A 9,600-nucleotide genomic window follows, 5' to 3' on the forward strand; every position below is an offset into this window, starting at 1 on the left:
GTAAGATCCTGGGGATGGGATGACAAACATGTGTTGCATCTGAACTGGGAGAGAAGGTTGCTGAGCATTAAGAGTAGACAAGAGATGCATGACCATTGACACAGCGAGAGAAAGGACAGACTGGAATTTGAGTTGCGTTCACTCTCTCTCTTCATAGATTTTGTTGCCAGTAAAATAAAAATATAAAAACAAATCCTGCAGTGATGATTGCCTACGAAACCTTTCATAATGTTTGAAAAAATGATGACTGAAAAAAATGTTTGAAATCTAAGATAAGTAATATTTTTACATTCACACTGCAAGGTAATATTTATACTAGAAAGCCAAGCTACTTAAGGAGCTATAGCATAAAACTATAACAGAAATTGCTAACATTTTTGGTGCAACCAATCACAAAATAAATATAGATTGACCATTGTAAAGTAGAACCATAATGTACCCAGGTGTTTACAGTGGCTCTCACCATAGGTGATAGAAATGTTATTTTCAAATAGTGTACAAATCTGTCTCTAAAAATTCTAGAGTTTTATGTTCAAAGATTATATAATAAGTTAACTATCAATAAGTATTTTTCATAATGGGCTCATCCAATATCTGATAGCTAGACCCATATTCTCTACCCAGTATCTTATTGTGTGGATCTAATTACAGAAATTGTCAGTTATATTAAAGTAGAATCAGATCCTTATGCAGTTCTTTCATGACAGAGAGATGAATAGTGTGTGGAGAGTCAGGGTGCAACAAGGGGCAGCTACCAACAGGCCCTGTCTGCTTGTATACACATTTATTTATCAATATTGAAAAACGAATTCACATTTTTATGAATACAGCAATTACAGAGGGATATAGAATGACACTTTACTGTGCATACATTCCCTGGTTATACAGTCTATAATCTATGTTACTGCAGACTGTCTTCATGCATCGATTAAATGTTTTCATGCATTTCAGTTCTGGGATTGGTGTCAATGGATTCTATTGACTGAAATTTCACAGTACATGTCATTCCAGATAAAGGTGTCTTGATTCTTCACCATTTCTTCACAATTCCATAAGATCTTTTCTGTGGCTGGATAATTAACCTGCTTTCAAGCAGCCTAAAATGGGCTTTTTGGTGGTTAAAATATTGTGTTTAGGAAACAATTCTATAATGTATAACATTTTCCCCCAATGAAATTCTCAAAGAACAAATCTACCTGTGGCTATAGATCTAAGATAAGAAGTTCCTGGCTAAAAGAGAGAAAGACAAGTTCTTTTGAAAAAATTTACCTAATTTGTCCTCACATATCCCACTCCTGGACTCACAGTGCTGAGAAAATCATTTTCATAATCTGCAGTTAAAGGCACTTCTCCAAAGTGCCTAGCTGGAGAAAATATCCATATCATTGTGATTTGCTTAGAACTCTCTCAAGTCAAGGCTGTGAGTCACTAGGATTACTGTCTACGAATTAAAACATCTTTAAAGTGCTTTGGTTGGATTTTGTCTTACCCACAATATTAGAGACCTGAGATTTCTTTTATGATTATTAAACAGAAAAACGAGAGGGACAGTTTCTCAATTTCTTCCACTGAGCATGCCAACACTCAGCGGGAAGTCCATCCCTGTGAATCAGCACAAGGGGGCTGAAGATTGCATAACCATGGACGAGAAATTCCCGAATAATTATTATCTCAGAATTGTTCTGAGATAAGTCTGAAGAGAGACTTAAAAATAGAGAAAAAGCACAGTCAGTCCAGTAGAAGAAAAGAAAACAGAGCATCAGAAGGAGGACACTCTGGGCAGCTCTCAGCTCAGGGGGAGTTCTGTAGAGAAGCTTGGCCTTCTGAAGGTAGAGGACATGCTGGTGGTGCTTGTGGAGAAGAGATACCATGTAGCCACTGGCTCCTCCCATGGCACCCTGAAACACAGCATCTCTCAGGACCATGAGAGGGAGAACAATCCACTTTGTTTTCTGACTTTCTAGCATAAAATAACAATAGATGTCTTCATTTTTAAGCTGTGATATATTCAGGTTTATATTTGTGATGGAGTGGATTAGGTTCATACTTATTAAAGAATTGAGTATCCAAAAGAATGAAAAGAATGGAAGGATGTGCCATGAAGACTTTGGTCTGAGCCTCCTCCACCCAGATGCTCTGGGACTGATGATGATGGCCTGGACCACAGTGAGGAGACTGCTGGTGCAGATGGAGACACCACGGGCCACCCTTGACAGGTAAATGAGGATCTTACAGCCTATGTCATCTAGGAAGTTTCTCAGACCAAAAGCTGCTATTGTCTTTGGCAGTCCTTTTGCAAGAAGGATTATGATGTTCACAAAAGCCAAGTGGATGAGAATAAGGTGTATGGGTTTCCTCTCAGGGCCTCCCCACCAACTGAACATATAATTCATAGAAACAGAAATGTTTCCCAGAGTGCCAAGCACAATCATGAAGAGGAAAACTATTTCCTTAATAAACTTCAAAACCATTTCTTCCTTTTTAGGTAGAAAAACTTGCTTCCACACTGCAGAAACTTTTTAAAAAAGCATCAGTAATGTTAGACATGGATCTGAAAAACATATTTTGCACAATGGCATTTTCTAGTGTGCAAAAGACAGCAATGTACACAGGTAATGTGTGCAGATTAGATCTTTGAAATGCCCCAATTTTCCCCACTGTGGACTCTGGGATATTGTAGCAGGAATCTTAGAAGGTCTTATTAATAAAATCAAACCTGAGGCCAGTTATTGGGATGAACACTGGAAGATCAGAGAGACAGAACAAGCCATAGCTAACCTCACCTGGCCAACTTCTCAGCTGATCTTGTTTCCTCAGACTGGAAGCCTCTGGGTCTTCATATCCGAATGGCTCTCAGCTGAACTGTGCTGCTCAAAACCTAAAAGCTTAACCAGCCAAAAGCTTCTAGTTTCTGGTCCTCACGCCTTATATATCTTTCTGCTTTCTACTACAACTCCCTGGGATTAAGGGCTCGCTTTCTGGGATTAAAGGCATGTGTCACCATGCTTGGCTGTATCCTTGAACACATGGATTTCTGCCTCTGGAATGCTAGGATTAAAGGCGTGTGCTACCACTGCCTAACTTCTATGTTTAATATTGTGGCTATTCTGTCTCTGACCCCAGATGAGTTTATTAGGGTTCACAATATTTTGGGGAACACAGTACCACCACAGGATATTGTGTGTGCTCTGACAGATGAGTTTGGTAACTGCTATTCAAAATCTAAAGTTTCAAAGGAGATTTTGATTTTTGAGCTGTGCACCAGCAAAGTTGACTTGGTCAAGTGTGTGTGTGTTTGTGTTTGTGTGTGTGTGTGTGTGTGTGTGTGTGTGTGTATGTGTGTCTGTCTGTCTGTCTATGTGCATGGATTATCCTAGTTAACTCTCAGCATAGCTGAATTGAACTCCAGTTTCTCCAACCAACATTTCTTCTGTTTCTCATTCTATTTCATCATATTTCACCACCTGATTCTCAAAGCCTGAGGCTCATGATGAATCTGTGTGCCTTCCCATCACCTCACAGACACTGGTAATCCCTGCTGAGTCAACACCTGTAACATATCTCAGATTTAGTACCTTACCCTCCACACTGTCTTTTCCTTTGTTGATATTCCTTTCTTGTCTGCATCTGGATTAGTAGAACTATTCTACTATTAGTAGAACTATTAGTTTTCACTCCATATAAATGATTATGATTTTAAAAAAATAGTCCTCAGTGAAAAGTTATATTGCATAACCTTTCCAGATAGGGTCCAACAATTAAAGCTGAATCATCAAAAGACATCCTGAAAAGAGTCCTGTGGTAGAAAGTCACGATACTACCCCGTTGTAATTAGGAAGAACATCAAGAGGAATCGTGGGACACTTCCTAGGAGAGTGGGTGAGAGTGGGTAGCAGAGGGCTGTGATCTCGGTGGATGTCTTCAGGGAATCTGTGACCCCCAATGAGCAACCTCAGGGCACCTAAAAGAGTTTGGAATATCTCTGGACCAGGGGATGATGATGAGGTGGATGGGAGAAGGGAATTAATGAAGTATTATGTGCCACTATGAAATGAGTGAAGTTTTTGAGTTATGACTCCTCAGTATTTTCTACCTACAGTACCGTAGGTTGGGGCTACTGTGTAGCAGGGATCCCCATCTCAGAGTTCACGGTGTCATTTGCCTCTGTGGGGCCTTGTGAGCAGCAGTTTGTCAGTTTGCTTTGCAGCTGCTTCTCCTGATTCTTCTCCAACCTGTTTATCAGGCAGGCTGCTCCGTTCTGCATCGGTCTGAGCTGATTCCAGAACCTTAGATCTCGGCAGGATGTTATTCTTCATGCTCAGGAGCTCCGTTCTCATCTCTCAGGGATTTAAGGTAAGCTTTGGGCACCTTCTAGAATGAGAGGAAACTGGATATTTCAGTGGCTCCATGGGTTTGTGTGTTCTGAGTACTTGGAATACCTCGGTTCCCTTAGCTCCCTCCTATTAAACTTACAGATTGCTTTAAATGTCTGTGTCTTCATGATATCACCTGTGACCTGTGTGAACATAGCCTTGTGGGTTCATGTTGTCTAATGACTCTAGTAATGTCAGTTATGACCTTTGAACTGCTCCTCTAACAAAGGGGTAATTATCTCCTGTGCTATTGCATGCTACAATTCAGGATACCATCCTATATGTCTGTAAATAATGAAACATGCTCCAGACATTAATAGCAGGCATATCAGTATCACTACATTCATTACTACATTTGGAATAATCATTAACTATTTACCTAGAGACTGGAATCTGCAGAAATCTCTGCAATTCTTTCACCTCTAGTCCTGATGGAAAATATAGAATGTTTTCCACTTGTTTACAGACTGAGGATTCTACTTCTAACTCTTTTCTCCAAGGGACTAGGGATTCTACTTTCTAACACTCTTTTCTTTTTCTCCAAACTTTGAAGCTCTGTGTCCTGTTTGAAGCCAGCTTCTGGGACATCTCAAAAGTGATTTATATTTTCATATGAGAAATCACAAGAAGTAGAGACGGCTATTCTCCTAGATTATCTTGTGAAATGTTTTAGGAAACATAATTTCTGTCTACAGAGACAAAGAGTACCACATTCTGTATAACCCCAGAACCTTGAGGTGCATTAGTAATTTCTTCCATGCCAATAAATATAAGATTATTGCTCCTTTTCTTCAGCACTGGGATAAAATTAAGACGATCTGTTTCAGGATGTACTCCTTCACAGCCTGGATCCTTTACGGCAGGGATTCTCAAGATGGTAATGGCAGCTGCTACTCTAGTGGTTTATACTTCTCCACACCTTCCAGGCACACAGTGATTAAAATTGACTTACAAGTGTGTACAATATCAGGTGTCAGAATCAAGAAACTTTAACAAAACCCTTCCAGTTTATCGTAAGTGTGTTTAGGACCTACCAACACATTGTAAAAAAAAAAAAAAAAAAAAAAAAAAAAAACATTTGCCAATATTTGAAATATGGAAATGTACCAAAATTGATAAGTACAAATTTTATAAACACAATGGTAATAACATGTTAGAATCATTATGCTAGTAAATCTGGAGACTGCAAAACAACAACATTTTGTTTTGGCTTTCTCTTTTTTTTTTTTTTGAGACAAGGTCTTCTTATGTAACAGGCTGGTCTTCAGCATATAATCTTTCTGATTCATTTCCCTAGTGCTGATATAGTAGGAGTGTTCTTTTCTGCCTGTCTCGACATTATTGTTTTTGTTTATTTTTATCAATTTATATGTATGGATGTTTTGTCTGCATGTATGTATATGCACTACATGCATGCCTGGTGCCCGTGGAGGCCAGAAGAAGACATCAGATCTCCTAGAACTATAGATTCAGATGGTTGTGAGATATTGTGTGAGTGCTGGGACAAACCCAGGTCCTGTGCGAGAGCAGCAAGTGCTTTTAACCACTGAGTCATCTTTCCAGTCCCAGTCTCAATATTTTGATACACTCTTGAAATTTTTATACATTCTATAGCTTCCTTTAAAAAAAAAAGGCAAGGAGATAATCATAGGTAAAGACCCAGCCAGAGTTCTGTCATGATCCTCCATCCTGAAGATGGATAGCAATGTCTCAGCATTTCTGTTCCATTTCTGTGTCTCCAGGAACTAGTCTCCTTTGGTCTTTCTGGAGTCAGGGCCAGAAAGAAAGCAGAGGTCCTGAGGATCACAGAGCCTCTCAACTGCTCCCTGGCTTAGTCATAGAGAGAGACTTCTGCTTTAGTGGAACTCTCCATGGCACAGCTGAGGGGATCGAAGATCTTACCTCCATGAACTCACCTGGACCTCTGTGGTGCAGACAGCCTCAGGAGCAGCTCTGGGAAGTGACACTTGCCAGGTCCTATTTGTACTGTCAGGATCTGTGGGGCTCTTGGCTGCCATCAGGTAGTGTGGACTTCAAGTTTCATGTTGTCACATGTCAGGGGGAAGGAAAGCCTCTGCAGGGCCCCAGTCCCTGAAGTACAGCTTCCCCCTCTCTCCACAATTACTACATCTGCTTTTCTCAGAAGTTATTTCAAGTTTAATTAGGGTTTAATGATTTTAAAAGGAAGGGTGTGAGATGAGAAAATGAACAACTAACTGAGTTTCTTTGTACAGAGCTCCCCACATCTCCAGACTGTTTTTTACCTTCCCAAAGAGACAAGCTGTGATCTGGCAGGGGACTGGCTTCTGACACACAGACTAAGTCACCTGCTTCTCTTTCTTGAATCCCTCCTTAGACAGAATTAGAATAAATGATGCTCAGCACTGGGGATTCTGCTTATTGAGCAAGTTCCAAACATGGACCAGGTTGAGTTTAGGGTCCCTTGTTCTCCCTGTGCCCATTGGTAGTTAAGGTGTTCACTGTAATTGATTGTTTCATTCCTGCACTTTAAATATCATATGAGACTTGAAATATAAAGTCCAACCTTCCCCAACCGCGACTTCATTCCAAAAACAACGTTTACTTGTTATAAAACTACAAGGACACTTCTAAATCTCACGTGTGTCCAAGAGTGGTCCTTCTGTGTACTTTGCATTCTAGTGCCCAGGAGCCCTTCCTATTCCAAATACAAAATGATGTAAATAAATGTGGGTGTAGGCTGACTGTAGAAATGATGGCATCATCATTTTGTTCTTGAGGAGAAAGCACCACTGGGCTTCCTTGGGAGATGAGTTTGAGTTTACTCGTCTCTCTCGGTGCCCTGTGTGGTGGTGTCTCTACACATGTGGGTGAAGCTGCCATGTAATAGAAATCAGAAATGCTTCTGCTGTGAATGAAACGACAGCTTTTGAGGAAACCAGGATTTCCACCCTCTCCACTGAACGGGAAATCCAGGTGCACAGAAACTCAGTTGTACATTACATATGTCAGGGTAGACAGAAGTTGAAAATAAAATAGTTATCTCTGGTCCAACAAGGAGCACTTTCCTCTGTTCTCTCTGTTAATTTGTTTAGAAAATTTCTAAGTATCTTTTTTACCTTTGAAGTATAAAGAAAAATAAAGCAATTTAAAGTTTGTAGTAGTTTGACTGATTTATTCAATAAAAGGCAAGAAAATATCAGAAAGAGAGTCCTTCATGCTGCTTCCATCCAGAAAGAGTTCTGTAGAGAAAATTAGTCATCTGTAGGCAGAAGACATTCTGGTGATATTCTTGGAGCAGAAATACTATGTAGCCAATGGGCCAGCCATGATGCCATGCAACAGGCCATCTCTCAGAATTATTATAATGAAAAAATCCATTTTATTTTGCAGCTTTCTGACAGGAAGAAAGTTAACAATCATTACCACTTTTATTAATCTCATACTACTTGTTTATTTTCTTTTCACATTTAAGGTCTTATCTTGACAGAGCATCCATTTCTTCTAAACAGACTATTAGTAACTCTCTATAATTTTGAGCCTTATTTTCTTACTTACTTAAGTGTTCATCAATTTCTGCATCAGCAGACATAGAGAGTGGTCAACAAAGAAAAAGTCATGTGCTGGGGAATAATTCTATAGTCATGGTGTTTATTTGTGTAGCTTTGTTATGAATAATACATGAGGCATGCTAAAGAATAGTTTATTTATTTTGAGTTCAATGACATGGTTCTCACCATTATCTAACAACTTAAATAAGTGCATTGGTCTGGATGACATGAAGCTCATGAACATTCTGAACTGAAAAATAGATGTTTGAACATCAGTCATCTAGAAGGCATAAGAGACTCCAGACTGACCCACAAATGGTTCCACAGAATAAAGGACAGAGCCCTTTGTCAAATATCTGCATGATGGTATTCACTATGACTGCCTCTTCCACTCCAGAAATTTCCATAATATGAAGACTTTGCTGCAAATATGTACTGATTCCTGTTGTTGTGTTCAGAAGGGTGTTACCTGGATCTAGGTTTCCTTTTGAAAAGTGGAAATGGTTCCGAGACTCATCTGTGAAGCAGTTGTTTTTTCCTAATGGCACTTGGCATGCTGGGGTTCGTTTGTGTATTGTGGATTACAGATCCATATGGGATCCCCAGGACGGAATGCATACACAGTATCTCAAGAATGTGACTCTGGCAGCTGAAATGCCCCTTTCCAAAAGAATGCAAGGAAGCACCATCACCTTTTATATATGCTATAGGGTTGCTGTTTGCCTGGTGAGAGGGTCCTGGGCCTCAGTCTGTACCAACCTGCACTTCAATTCACATCTTATATTAAAAGATCTTGCTTAATTTCTGATCATTATAATAGTGTATGTGCGTTAATAAAATAAGAGGACAGTATTACATAAAATACAACATCCTTAATTCTAAGACTATATCAACTCTAAATCTTAGGATAAAATGGATTTTATTTTAAACTAGCTCCATTTCAACATAATCAGCCTCACAGGAAGACACAAGAAATATGATTGGCAAAATGTTGATGATTATAAAACTTACTATCAGCATTATTTCTAGCTTTGAGTTTTTGAAGTAACTACCCACTGCAAAAAAGAAGCTTCCATGACTAAACCTATGGCAACATCCTTAATTATTGCAACAGTTGGGCATGTCCTGGGTGTCATGTTGGTAGTTCAGCACGCGTGGTCCACAGAGAAGGACAAATGGTGCTGGGGAAACTGAGAACACACAGATAGAAGATGTATACTAGATCTGTAGATATTATCCTCCAATGAATCAGCTCCAAAGACCTTAATATGAGATAGCGAATTAAGAAATTATTTGAGGAAATGCAAAAAATGTAAAAAACAAGACACAAAGAACTTCAAGATACAGACAAGAGCATTCTCAATATGACTCCAGTTGCTCAGTAAAGTAGCAAATGATTGACAGAAGGGACCCCATAAAGCTCAAAACTTCTGCACCTCAATGAAAATATTTAATGCAGTAAAGAGACAACCTACAGAATGGAGACACTCTTTCTGAGCTATACACCTGACTGTTGCATCTGTTTAGAGGGAGCACTCCTTAGAGAGAGCCAAAAATCTCTGCTGCCAGCCCCACCCCTGTAGATCTGTTTTTCCTGAGCTGCTCATCAGGTTTTCCATGGAAGACAGAGTCCTGCTTGCCGGAAGTGTCTTCAGCTGTGGGGCACTTCCTCCTGTGTCTCCTCTGCCTTGGGGTCC

The 9,600-nt window shown here is 39.7% G+C and overlaps 1 pseudogene; it reads right to left on the reverse strand.

Moving 5' to 3' along the window:
* Window positions 1–1,485: 1,485 nt before the first annotated feature.
* LOC131911301 (vomeronasal type-1 receptor 4-like) lies at window positions 1,486–6,605 on the reverse strand (annotated as a pseudogene).
* Between the last annotated feature and the right edge of the window lie 2,995 nt (window positions 6,606–9,600).

The sequence above is a fragment of the Peromyscus eremicus genome, chromosome 5 (genome assembly GCF_949786415.1).
Source record: "Peromyscus eremicus chromosome 5, PerEre_H2_v1, whole genome shotgun sequence".
Taxonomy (NCBI): Eukaryota; Metazoa; Chordata; class Mammalia; order Rodentia; family Cricetidae; genus Peromyscus; species Peromyscus eremicus.